This window comes from Neophocaena asiaeorientalis, unplaced genomic scaffold, assembly GCF_003031525.2.
Source record: "Neophocaena asiaeorientalis asiaeorientalis breed wild unplaced genomic scaffold, Neophocaena_asiaeorientalis_V1.1 scaffold114, whole genome shotgun sequence".
Lineage (NCBI taxonomy): Eukaryota > Metazoa > Chordata > Mammalia > Artiodactyla > Phocoenidae > Neophocaena > Neophocaena asiaeorientalis.
In genome coordinates, this window is record NW_020173116.1 from 6,915,700 (window position 1) to 6,926,739 (window position 11,040).

The following is an 11,040-nucleotide window of genomic DNA, read 5'->3' on the forward strand; positions in this document are numbered from 1 at the left end:
TCATGAAGAACCTAGGGGTAAGACAGGAATAAAGACACAGACCTACTAGAGAATGGACTTGAGGATATGGGGAGGGGGAAGGGTAAGCTGTGACAAAGTGAGAGAGTGGCATGGACATACATACACTACCAAACGTAAAATAGATAGCTAGTGGGAAGCAGCTGCATAGCACAGGGAGATCAGCTCGGTGCTTTGTGACCACCTAGAGGGGTGGGATAGGGAGGGTGGGAGACTCAAGAGGGAAGAGATATGGGGACATATGTACATGTATAACTGATTCACTTTGTTATAAAGCAGAAACTAACACACCATTGTAAAGCAATTATACTCCAATAAAGATGTTTAAAAAAAAGATTTACCTTCTATATTTTTACTTATAATAAACTTTTATTTACAAAGAATAGGATTATATTATACATACAGCTTTGAAAGCTGTTTTTCTAATTTAACAGTACAAGGTAGATAATCTTCCACAGCAAATATTTTTAGTGTCTAGATAGTATCTCTCTATGGATGTACTGTTATTTATCTTTTCAGTACTCTATTGATGGACATTTATGTGTGTATGTTTTCAGCTATGAATTATACCTGTAACCACCCTTTTATACTTTATAAACTTAATTTTAGTAATTGATGGAACTATATCAATAATCATTGTGAATGTTCATGGTTTAAATGCACCAAATAAAAGGCAGGGATTGTGGGAGTAGATCAGAAAACAAGACCCAAATATATGTTGTCTACTTTAAAAAAAAAAAAAGACCTCACCTAGACACCTCTTTTATTCTAACTTATCCACCAGGGCGTCCAGGAAGCACACTGGTTTCTGCCCACTTTAAAGTGTCCCATTGGCCCCAGTCCCCCACTTACACCCTTGCTCCAGGGCCTTTGGCTGCATCTCCTGCAGGGTTCAAGCGAGGAGGGTCATCTCTGGCCTTTCCTTCCCCTCCCAGCCCCGCCCCCCAGGCCTCTGCACCAGCCCCCCTCCCTGTATCAGCCCCCTCAGAGGCGGTGCATCCTTACCTTACAGAGAGGAAGACATCTGGATCTCACATCCAGAGCGCCGCAGTATCAAATCATAGCTCAAAGCCCCAGGGTTTCTCCAAGTTTTCTTCCTTGTCTTGACCCTTACCTGTAAGGAGACGTTCTCAAAGCACAGGAAACAGAAAAATATGGCCCAGTTTATCAAAACATGCAGAACGTCATCCCAGGAAGGTTGTGCATCCCTGAATCACACTTTCTTCTCACTTTCACGTTAGCGCCGAGTTGTTAAGTCAAGCGCGTGTGACAGTCAGGGTTCCCTCACCCATGTCTGGCTCCCCCTTTGCCGGCAGGATCCAGCTATTGCTAACAGCAGCAAGGTACCCAAGCTGCCTTGCAGCTGGGGCTCGATTCTGGCTACTGAGAGAGAAGCAGAGGTCAGCTCCAGTGGAGGGTGGGGTACAAGACTGGGGAAACATTTTTCCCTCTGGATAAAAGGGTCAGACATCACTAGTTGTCTTAGATTGAGTTTCCCCGGGGAAAGACTCTGAGACCGAAGCTGCGTGCATGCAGCTTCACCAGGGAGGGCTCTTGGGAGATGCACCTGGGACAGGTGGAGGACGCAGGACCAGGCAGAGGGAGGAGGTGGCCTGCAATGAGGTTGCAGCCGAGGCCTTGGTGGATGAGCTGGCCACCCTGCGGGGATGCCCTGCCTGAGTCCAGAGGGCAGAGCCTTTGTCTCCCACATCAGCCATCACTGGCAATCAGTGGTATCAGGTCGTTTCCAGAGGGGAGGGGGGCGTGTCCATCAGTGTGAAGAGGTGGGCTGGGCAGGCACCACCATGCCCACGGCTCAGCCATGTCCCCTTCCTACCGTGAATGAGAACACCATGGCCGGGCTACTGTCAAGGAGAGGGCAAAGACATCGGCCCAGACACTGATGACTGTTGGACAAACATAGCCACCTCTTTCCTCAGACTTTTTTCTCATTATGTGAGAAAGATGACTCCCTGTTTTTTTTTTGTTTTTTTTTTTTTTTTTTTTTTGCGGTATGCGGGCCTCTCACTGTTGTGGCCTCTCCTATTGCGGAGCACAGGCTCCGGACGCGCAGACTCAGCGGCCATGGCTCATGGGTCCAGCCGCTCCGCGGCATGTGGGATCTTCCCGGACCGGGGCATGAACCCGTGTCCCCTGCATCGGCAGGCGGACTCTCCACCACTGCGCCACCAGGGAAGCCCGACTCCCCGTTTGTTTAATCCACCGTGGTCTGCTGGCCGATACAGCGGCTGAACGCACAGCTGCCTTAGACTGGTATTCTTTCCTGCCTTCCCCTCCACCCCCAAAACCTGGCCTCCCCTCAGTGCTATCCCCAGACACTCTACGTCCTGAATGAATCTGAAATTTGTCTTCTCCGTACTACCTCCCAGGTCCTCATCACTGGGAATCCCAGGACCTAGGTCCCCAGAGCCAGGCAGCCAGTCATAGATAAGATTCTGTCCCTCCCTGGCTCCAAATCCTTCACTGCCCTCAGAATAAAGTCCAAACCCCTTGGAATGTGACCGCCCAGACTCTAAATGCAGATCTGACCCCTGTCCCAAGTCCAGCTGCATCGCTGTCTGGCCCTCACCCCAGGCTCACCCAGCTCTGATGGTCCAGCTCAGCACTGCCACTGTGTCTGTACATGTGGTGGACATTCCACTCCCTCTTCCTGGGAACTTGAAGGCCCTGACCTTCCTGTGTGCGTAAAAAACTCTTGTTTATCTTGCAAGATGGATTTCTTGTCCCCTGGAGTTAATCTTTGCCTTCTCAGGCTGCCTCTGTACCTGGGGCGTGTGCTACCGTCCCACTGCGTTGCTCTAAATGTTGTGGTGTCCCCCCACCAAACCAGGACGTTTCAAGGGCAGGGGTTTGGGTCTTGGATGTTTTTATTGTCTTTGCTCTCCCCTACTGTCCCCTGCCAGGGCCCCCTAACCTCAGCTCTGACTGCTTGGCCGGCACTGATGACAGAGATGCGGCCTTGCAAAGGCCATTGCCAGCCTGCAGGGACCGATGGCAGAGCTGGCTCCCAAGCCCTCCCTCCCAGGTCTCACCTCCAGCCCACAGTCTGACATCCCGGGGGCAAACGGGTGTTCTCTGCCTTGTCCCTTTTCTTCCTGGACCTTCACATGACAGTTCAGCTCCTTTCACCCTAGAATCCCATCCACAATAAGGAAGAGCCCAGTGTGCCACCGCCAGGGCCCAGTCCAGCACAGGTGGCCCTGCTGCAGTCGGCTGGAGCTACCCGTCTAGCAGACTTGCTTCCCAGTCCACACTGGTTCCGGACCCAGCGCACAGTAGGGTGGATAAAAAGGCACTAAGTGCGCCCTAGAGCTCCGAGGGCCCGGGTATAGAGGCAGCTCCTCCGAGGGAACTGTTAAGACAATGCCTCCAAAAACATCAGAGCCAGACGTGAGAAGCACGGGGATTTGGGAGCTGGGAGGGGCAACTGTGAGCTTCGGGTGTTACTGGGAGCGAGGTCCTCCTCTCTGCGCTAGGAGGACCCTGGCTTCGGCTGCGGCTGCTCTTTTTAGGGCGCAGGGAAGGCTGTGCAGAGGAGGCTGCTTCTGCCTCTTTCCAGCCTTGTGAACTCAGGCAAGGGGAGTCACTGCTTCAGGCCTCACATTTCCTATCTGTAAAATGGGATGCAAGGGATCCCTACGCTATAATATCTAGAGGCAGTTGCATCAAGATGAGCTGTGTCAAGGTAGGCTTATGCCGAGGTGAAGTTAGGTCCAGGAACAGATAATGTTAAGCTGTAATTACGCAGAGGTGGAGTAATATTAAGGTGCATTTATGTCAAGATGCAGATATGCAGGATTTAGATATGTCAGGGAGTATTATGTCAAGGTTCAGTGGAGCTATACCAGGATGCGCTTATGTTATGGTGTATTCATGCCAAGTTATCTCAAGGTGCAGGTCAGCTATGGGGCACCTGTCAACGCCATGGCAGCTGTAGGATGGGAACCTGTGAAGTGGGATCATTACTGACTTGTGTAATCGGACTTGGCAGGAACCCACGAGGGCGCCCGCGAGGTTAGGTCCCTTCCTTCAGCAACAATAGGAAACGACTCCACCTCCATTAAGATCATGAAACTATTTCTCCTTTCACGGTTGACTCCTTTTAAGCGAAAATAATTCAAGAGCCAGATTGACGTGGGAAACTGGTTGAAGGAGCTCGGTGCAGTTACCCGAGTGCTCCACTGGGTGGCGCGCGGGCTCTGCTCCGATGCGGGAAAGAGCGGACTTTCCAGGTGGCGGGAGGTGGTCGGGCCGGAAGTGGCGGGAAGTGGGGATCCGACGCAGGCGGGCGTCTTTGGGGATTTTGCCAGGGAAGGCGGCCCCTGCCGCAGGAGACAGCAGAGATGCTCCCTGCCCTCGGAGCTTTACCCACTGCCTCACACATGGGGAAGGAGGCCCAGGGACCTGCTCTGGCACAGTTTGCATGTTGGGTCAGGGCTGAAGGAGAGGGGGCGGGTGTCACACGGAGGTCCCCTCTGTCCATCCACCGTTGCTGTGGCGGGGGGATAGCTGTGCCCAAGCCCGGGGAGAGGTCTGCTCTGCCTGGAATGGGGGCGGAGGGACTTCTGTCTGATGCCCTCCCAGCCATCACCACCCACTCCACTCTTTTCGCTGGGCTATGTTCACCGAGCGCCCACAAACTCCTGGGACCTGGGGTGATGAGTCTGTGCCGGGGATGGACACATGCTGGGTGGGAGCTGAGCTAAGGCTGCTCCCAGGGGCCACTGAGGGAGGGAGGGCAGAGCATGGAGGATCCCAGGGTTACAGCACGACATTAAAAGCCACCCTTTCCTTTAATCAGCTTCTATCAGGTATATGCCCAGGTTTCCAGACGCTTCCAGGAGCATCCCTGACCCCGCCCACCCAGCTCCCCAGCCCCCTCCAGCGCTCCTGAACAGATACCTTTATGCAGGTGTTTTGGGCCCCAGCCCTGTTATGTGGCCCTACCCATTGCTGAAATTCTGCAGCTGGGTCCGAGGAGGGGCCCCCAGTGTGTACTGACACCTGCAACCCTGGACATGTGCCTTCACTCTGTGCCTTGGTCTGCTTCTCTGTGGATGCAAAGATGCCCTGGAAGGCCCTCTGGGGCCACTGCTTCCTCCTAGAGAAGCGGGCAGGGAGGGTGGAGGAGAAAATCGAGGAGGGAGACCCCAGGCCACGTTTGTGCAGTGGGAGGGCAGGTCATGAGGCCCAAGTCAAACCCGGGGGTTCCCCTCCGAGCCAGGCTCCTTTGGTGTGGACTCAGGAGACACGGGTGGGAGCAGCTGAGAGCTTTGGGGCAGGGCGCATGCCTTCTAGGGGCAGCCTCGATGTTTGCTGTCAGCAAAAACTCACAGGTTTTGTTCTGTCGCCTGCCATGTTTGCTGAGTGTCTGCTGTGTGCCTGGCCCTGGGCAGGGCTCTGTTCTCAAGGACTCAGGAGTGGGGTGTGGCAGGGGCCACAGGGCTCACGTCTTAGGGCGATGGGGCACTGACACAAACTGGAAGTGATCTCGGGTGGCCTCGGCCTGCAGCGGCTTGAAGTAGGGTTTCTGTTCCACGCCAGAGACTGAGGTCAGGCCGCAGCAGTGAGAGCCCTGAATCTTAGCCTCTAGACCACCAGGGACCAGTGGCCAGTGACAAGGCCCTGGCCCATCCGCTGTGTAGAAATGAACTTCCACAGAGAGACAGAAATTAGTGAAACAAGTAAAGTGTTTATTAGGAGGGAAAAAGTACAGTACGTGTGGACAGACACACAGGCGGGCTCAGAGACAGTCGCGCCCTCGTGGTAGTTTAAATCACTTATATGGGGCATCTCTTCTGGTTTCCTTCGGCCAATCATTTTGACTTGCCTGGTTCTGAGTCTGTATTCGGTTTATCTCAGGGTCCTCCCTGTGTGTGCGTACATCTCTCAGCCAAGATGGATCCCAGTGAAGAGGCCTATGGGTAGCTCGACATCGCTCCCCTTTTGACCTCCAAGAAGCTTTATAGTCGGGAAGGTCTCCTTCACTTCGAGAATGAGAAATGTGTGGTCTCCTCTCTCGTATCTGGGCGGGGCTCAGCTTTTCCTCCCTCCTGCTATTTTGGAGTTTCTGTCCACAGGGGACCAACTCCAGCTGTTCGGCCTGGGGCCCATCTATCTCCTGCCTCAGAAATAGCGGGGAAGGATTTACAAAGGGCCTCCTAGAAAATGGGACCTCCTGAAAGTTTACCAGCACGATCAAACACCTGGAGTCCTTCCCCCACCTGGAACTCGCAGGCTGGGGTTCTAAAGGTGGGATGCAGCATTCAGGTGGGAGAGGGCCGTCGGGATGGGGAACAGTGTAAGGAAGGGCTCCGAGTCCAAAGCAGCTGTGTTTCTGGAGCCAACAGCAGCCAGGGGGGAGGGTGACTGTGACAGCGCCTGGGCTCACAGGTCTTAGCAGTTACCACGATTCTCCCACAGGGATGAGGACCTCGGGGTGGAGGTGCGGGTTAAGCAGGGAGTTCTGACCCTTGTGCCTGCACTGGCCACCCTGCTGACCAGAGCATCTTTGGAGACTTGTGTCCTCGTTAAGAATCTCTACTCTCGGGAACTCCCTGGTGGTCCAGTGGTTAGGACTCTGTGCTTTCACTGTCGAGGGCCCAGGTTCGATCCCTCATTGGCGAGCTAAGATCCCACAAGCCACAGGGTGTGGCCCAAAAAAATCTGTATCCTTGAATTCCCCAAGAACAAAACACTACTACTTTGGATTCCACATCATAATACATATACAAGGAGGATTACACTTTTCATATTAGTCATAGATCAGTAATTTAGAATAATAGCCAACACTCTCATAGAGCCTTGTAGACCCAAGCCCTCACATGGACTCTTCTCCCTTGGCCATCGGGGTGTCTACTTGTGAGGAGACATGACAGGTCTTAAGTGACAGCCTCGCTGTCTCCCAGCAAGTGAGTGGGAAGCGCTGTCTTCTGATGGGGTTTCCAGGCAGAAGGGTGGGGCTGGCGCCAGGGCCACATCTCCAAGGGCCCCAGATGCTACCCACGCTGGAGCTCCTAGGAGGCTCCAGCTCGGAAGCAGGGTTGGGGGGTGCTCCAAATACGGGCCTCTCCCAAGTCCACTCAGAGCCCACGTCTCCAAGGAGGCCGGGAGGCCTTGGTCCTGGCTGGAGGTCACTTGAAATGTGAAGGAGCAGAGTAAGAAGAGTTGGGATCTGAGGAGGGGACAAAGCACAGAATCAGGACCACCTGTTCCCCCCAACCTAGGACCCCGTCTCAGGTACTCCGTGACAATGTCGGGGCACCTACTGCATCCCAGGCTGGGCACTGGGCACTGGATGCTGTGATGAGTAAGAAATGGCCTCTGCCCTTGAGGGGCTCACAGACCCTTTAAAAGAGAAACCAGGGGAAAAAGGCCAAGCAAGGTGCTGGGGGCTCTGAGGTAGGCGTCACGGAGGCCACCACCAGTGACAGCCGTCTTCAGGGCCAAACCAGGCCATGGATCCTGTCTTGGACCATCGGCCTGAGTTTGTCTTTAGCCGCTATCTCTAGTGCTGGGAATCTTGGAGTTTCTTAGAAGAGCCCCAATTTCGTAGAAAGTAATTTTTTTCTTTTATTCAGAGGTGATCCACTAGAACTATAGCTGACTATGATTTCATTTTTATGCTTCTGTAAAATTCTTTCATGTAAAAGAATGTGCAAAGTAGGAAAAAGTCCATTTTGGTTTTGGAAATTACAGCTTGCATAGCTCACACGTGTTGCACACCTGCACACATACCTGCACACACACGCCCTCAGCATAGGGTGCTGCCCACAGTGGGATCTCTGAGCCTGAACTCACACCTGTGGACACGACAGAGCAGCTGTCGCCCAGGACTGTATTGTAGGGATTGGCTGGAAGTTGCAGGGAACACCTGCAGGGGTCGTGGGAAAGCCCGTCTGCCTCCCTCTTCCTCTGTTCAGGAGGGAGGGGAAGGGGCAGGCCAACGGGCAACCTGGAACGATGTCAGAAGGGCCAGTCCTGCCCCCAGCACAGCCCTGCTTCACGTGACCTTGTTTCCAGGACGACTGCAGTGACCCAGCTGAGTCAGTGGCCTGGTGCCCATTTCCCTGGGATGGAGGTTTGGGTCCTCGCTCGGTTTGGGCTGAGAGCTTATGGGTGGTGGAAGGGGGGTACCCAGCCAGGCCACAGTTCACGAAGCAGAGGACCAGCTGGACTGCCGCGTTCGGGCCTGGGTGTGACCGGCGAAGGCCCCCAGGGCCCGTCCAGCTGAGGGGAAGCTGAGGGAAACAAGGGCTCTGCCCTTGACCTCAAGTGGCTTCTGTGAGAAACTGGCTAGTAATATCTCCCATGCATTCCAGAAAGGGCAAGATAAAGCAGGGTGTGGTAGGTTAGGTTATTTATTTGAGATTTTCCCTCTTTCTTGAGTTAGACCTGTATCACTAGAAACGTCCCTCTTTGAACTAGTTTTGCAGCGTCCCATAGATTTTGGAAAGTTGTGTTTCCATTTTCATTTGTCTTGAGGTGTTTCCTGATTTCCTCTTTGGTTTCTTCTTTAACCTCTTGGGTTTTTTTTTAGTAGCATACATTTTAGTCCCCAAGGGTTGTTGTGGAACCTAAAAAATAAAACAAATGAACGAATATAGCAAAACAGACTCACAGATATAGAAAACAAAGCAGTGGTTGCCAGTGGGAGAGGGAAGCCGGGAGGGACAAATTAGGGGTATGGGATTAAGAGGTACAAACTGCTGTGTATAAAATAGATAAGTGACAAAGATACATTGTACAGCACAGGGAATTAGAGCCACTGTCTTGTAAAAACTTTTAATGGAGTATAATCTGTGAAAACGTTGAATCACTGTGCTGTACACCTGAAACTAATATAATATTGTAAATCAACTATACTTCAATTTAAACAAAAAAGAAAGATAGGGGGAAAAAAGCAGGGCATGAATGACCCCAGCTCTGGGGCCGAAGCAGTGGGCAAAGCAGTGGGCTTACCACAGGAAGCTGCTGGTTCCCCCTGCCTGGAGTCACAGTTCCCAAGGCAGGTGGATGCATCTGCCCAAGATGAACAGACCTCCTGGGTTTTCAGTGTCCAATCAGGCCAGTGTAGTCTGCAGCCCTGGGTCGAAACACTTGTGTGACTGAAACCAGCCAGCCCCACGGGCATCTCTTACTCATGCACTTTAAATGAAACCTTTGCCTTTCATGTCACACATAGAGGTGAAGTAATGCTCTAGAAATAATTTCACACCAAAATGTAAGTGGCGGGCACAGGCCATTCCTTCCTTCACAAATGTTTATTGACAGCCAACAGGTCAGCAGTCAGAGGTGAGAATTAAGTAAGGTAATGCAGATTGACAACCAGGCACGTAGTAGAATCTCCTTACATTTTACTTCCCAATCCTTTACACATCGTGGAACACATAGAAAATAATACAACTTTTTCTGCACATTGGAATAAACTGAGATAACTATATAGGGCTTAGTGAAAAAATTCATTACATTGTCTTTAAGTATATAAACAATTATGATAAAGATAAATTTAAAAGTTTGGGGGACGGGCTTCCCTGGTGGCGCAGTGGTTGAGAGTCCGCCTGTCGATGCAGGGGACATGGGTTCGTGCCCCGGTCCGGGAAGATCCCACATGCCGCGGAGCGGCTGGGCCCGTGAGCCATGGCCGCTGAGCCTGCGCGTCCGGAGCCTGTGCTCCGCAACGGGAGAGGCCACGACAGTGAGAGGCCCGCATACCGCAAAAAAAAAAAGTTTTGGGGAGATATTAAATGTGGAATTGGTATGAAACATCAAAATACACTTTCAAAAAAAAAAAACTTGCGCTTGCATTTATGTACATACCTTTGGGGGTAAGCTTGTTTGTTTGGACTGGCTACAATCAGCTCCTGATCAAGACTTTTAGATCATTCCTCAGTTGAGTGAGTGCATTTGCCCCCAAGGTCTTCAGGTAACTGGCACAAGAACTGTCCTTGCCAGCAGGCACCTGGATGCCCAGATCAGAAGGACTTTGTATGAATTCAGAAACGTTTGGGTATTCGGGTCTGGGTGTCAGGAAGGAGTCTCATATCTGGAATTTTTTGCAAGTAATGTATTAGAGACTGGGGAATCTCAAACCCTGGTGTGTAATTGCTTTAGATTTGCGGTTTAGGCTGAAATCTAAGTTTGTAAACAGTGCTGGAACATTTAAGAGAATGTAAGGTTCATCATATTCAAATTCAGAATTTGAAATTAAAAGGCTCAAAATGACTTTGTCATCAGACCATTGAAATACTTAAAAAGGAAAACGTATATTAAACTTATAAAGTCTTAAATGTTAGAAGAGTTTTCCTTAAGTAAGTTTGCAGCTGAAAACAAATGTTAGTCAAAGGCCCATTAAAAGTGATTGCTGGCTGTACACTAACAATGAATAATCCAAAAATAAAATTGAGAAAACAATTCCATGTAAAATAACATCAAAAAGAAAAAATAGGAATGAATTTAATTTATAAATGGCAAGACTTGTACACACTGAAAACTACAAAACATTGTTGAAAGAAATTTTAAAAGACCTAAATAAATAGCAAGATATCCCATGTTTATGGATCGGAAGACTTAATATTTTTAAGATAGCAATATTCCCCCATTTTACCAACAGACTCAGTGCAATCCCTATCAAAATCCCAGTGGCAGTTTTTGTAGAAATTGACAAGCTGACCCCAAAATTCATGCAAAACTGCAAAGGACCCAGGATAGTCAAAACGACTCTGAAAAAGAATAAGTTGGAAGATTCACATTTCCCAATTTTAAAACAATACAAAGTACAGTAGTCAGGACAGTGTGGTACTGGCAAAAGGTTAGACATGTAGATCAAAGGAATAGGGTTGAAAATCCGGAATTAAACCCTCACATTTATGGTCAATTGTTTTTTGACATGAGTGCCAAGACAATTCAATGGGGAAAGAATTGTCTTTTCAACAAACAGTGCTGACAACTGGATATCCACGTGTAAAAGAATAAACTTGAGTTCCTACTTTGCACCAGATA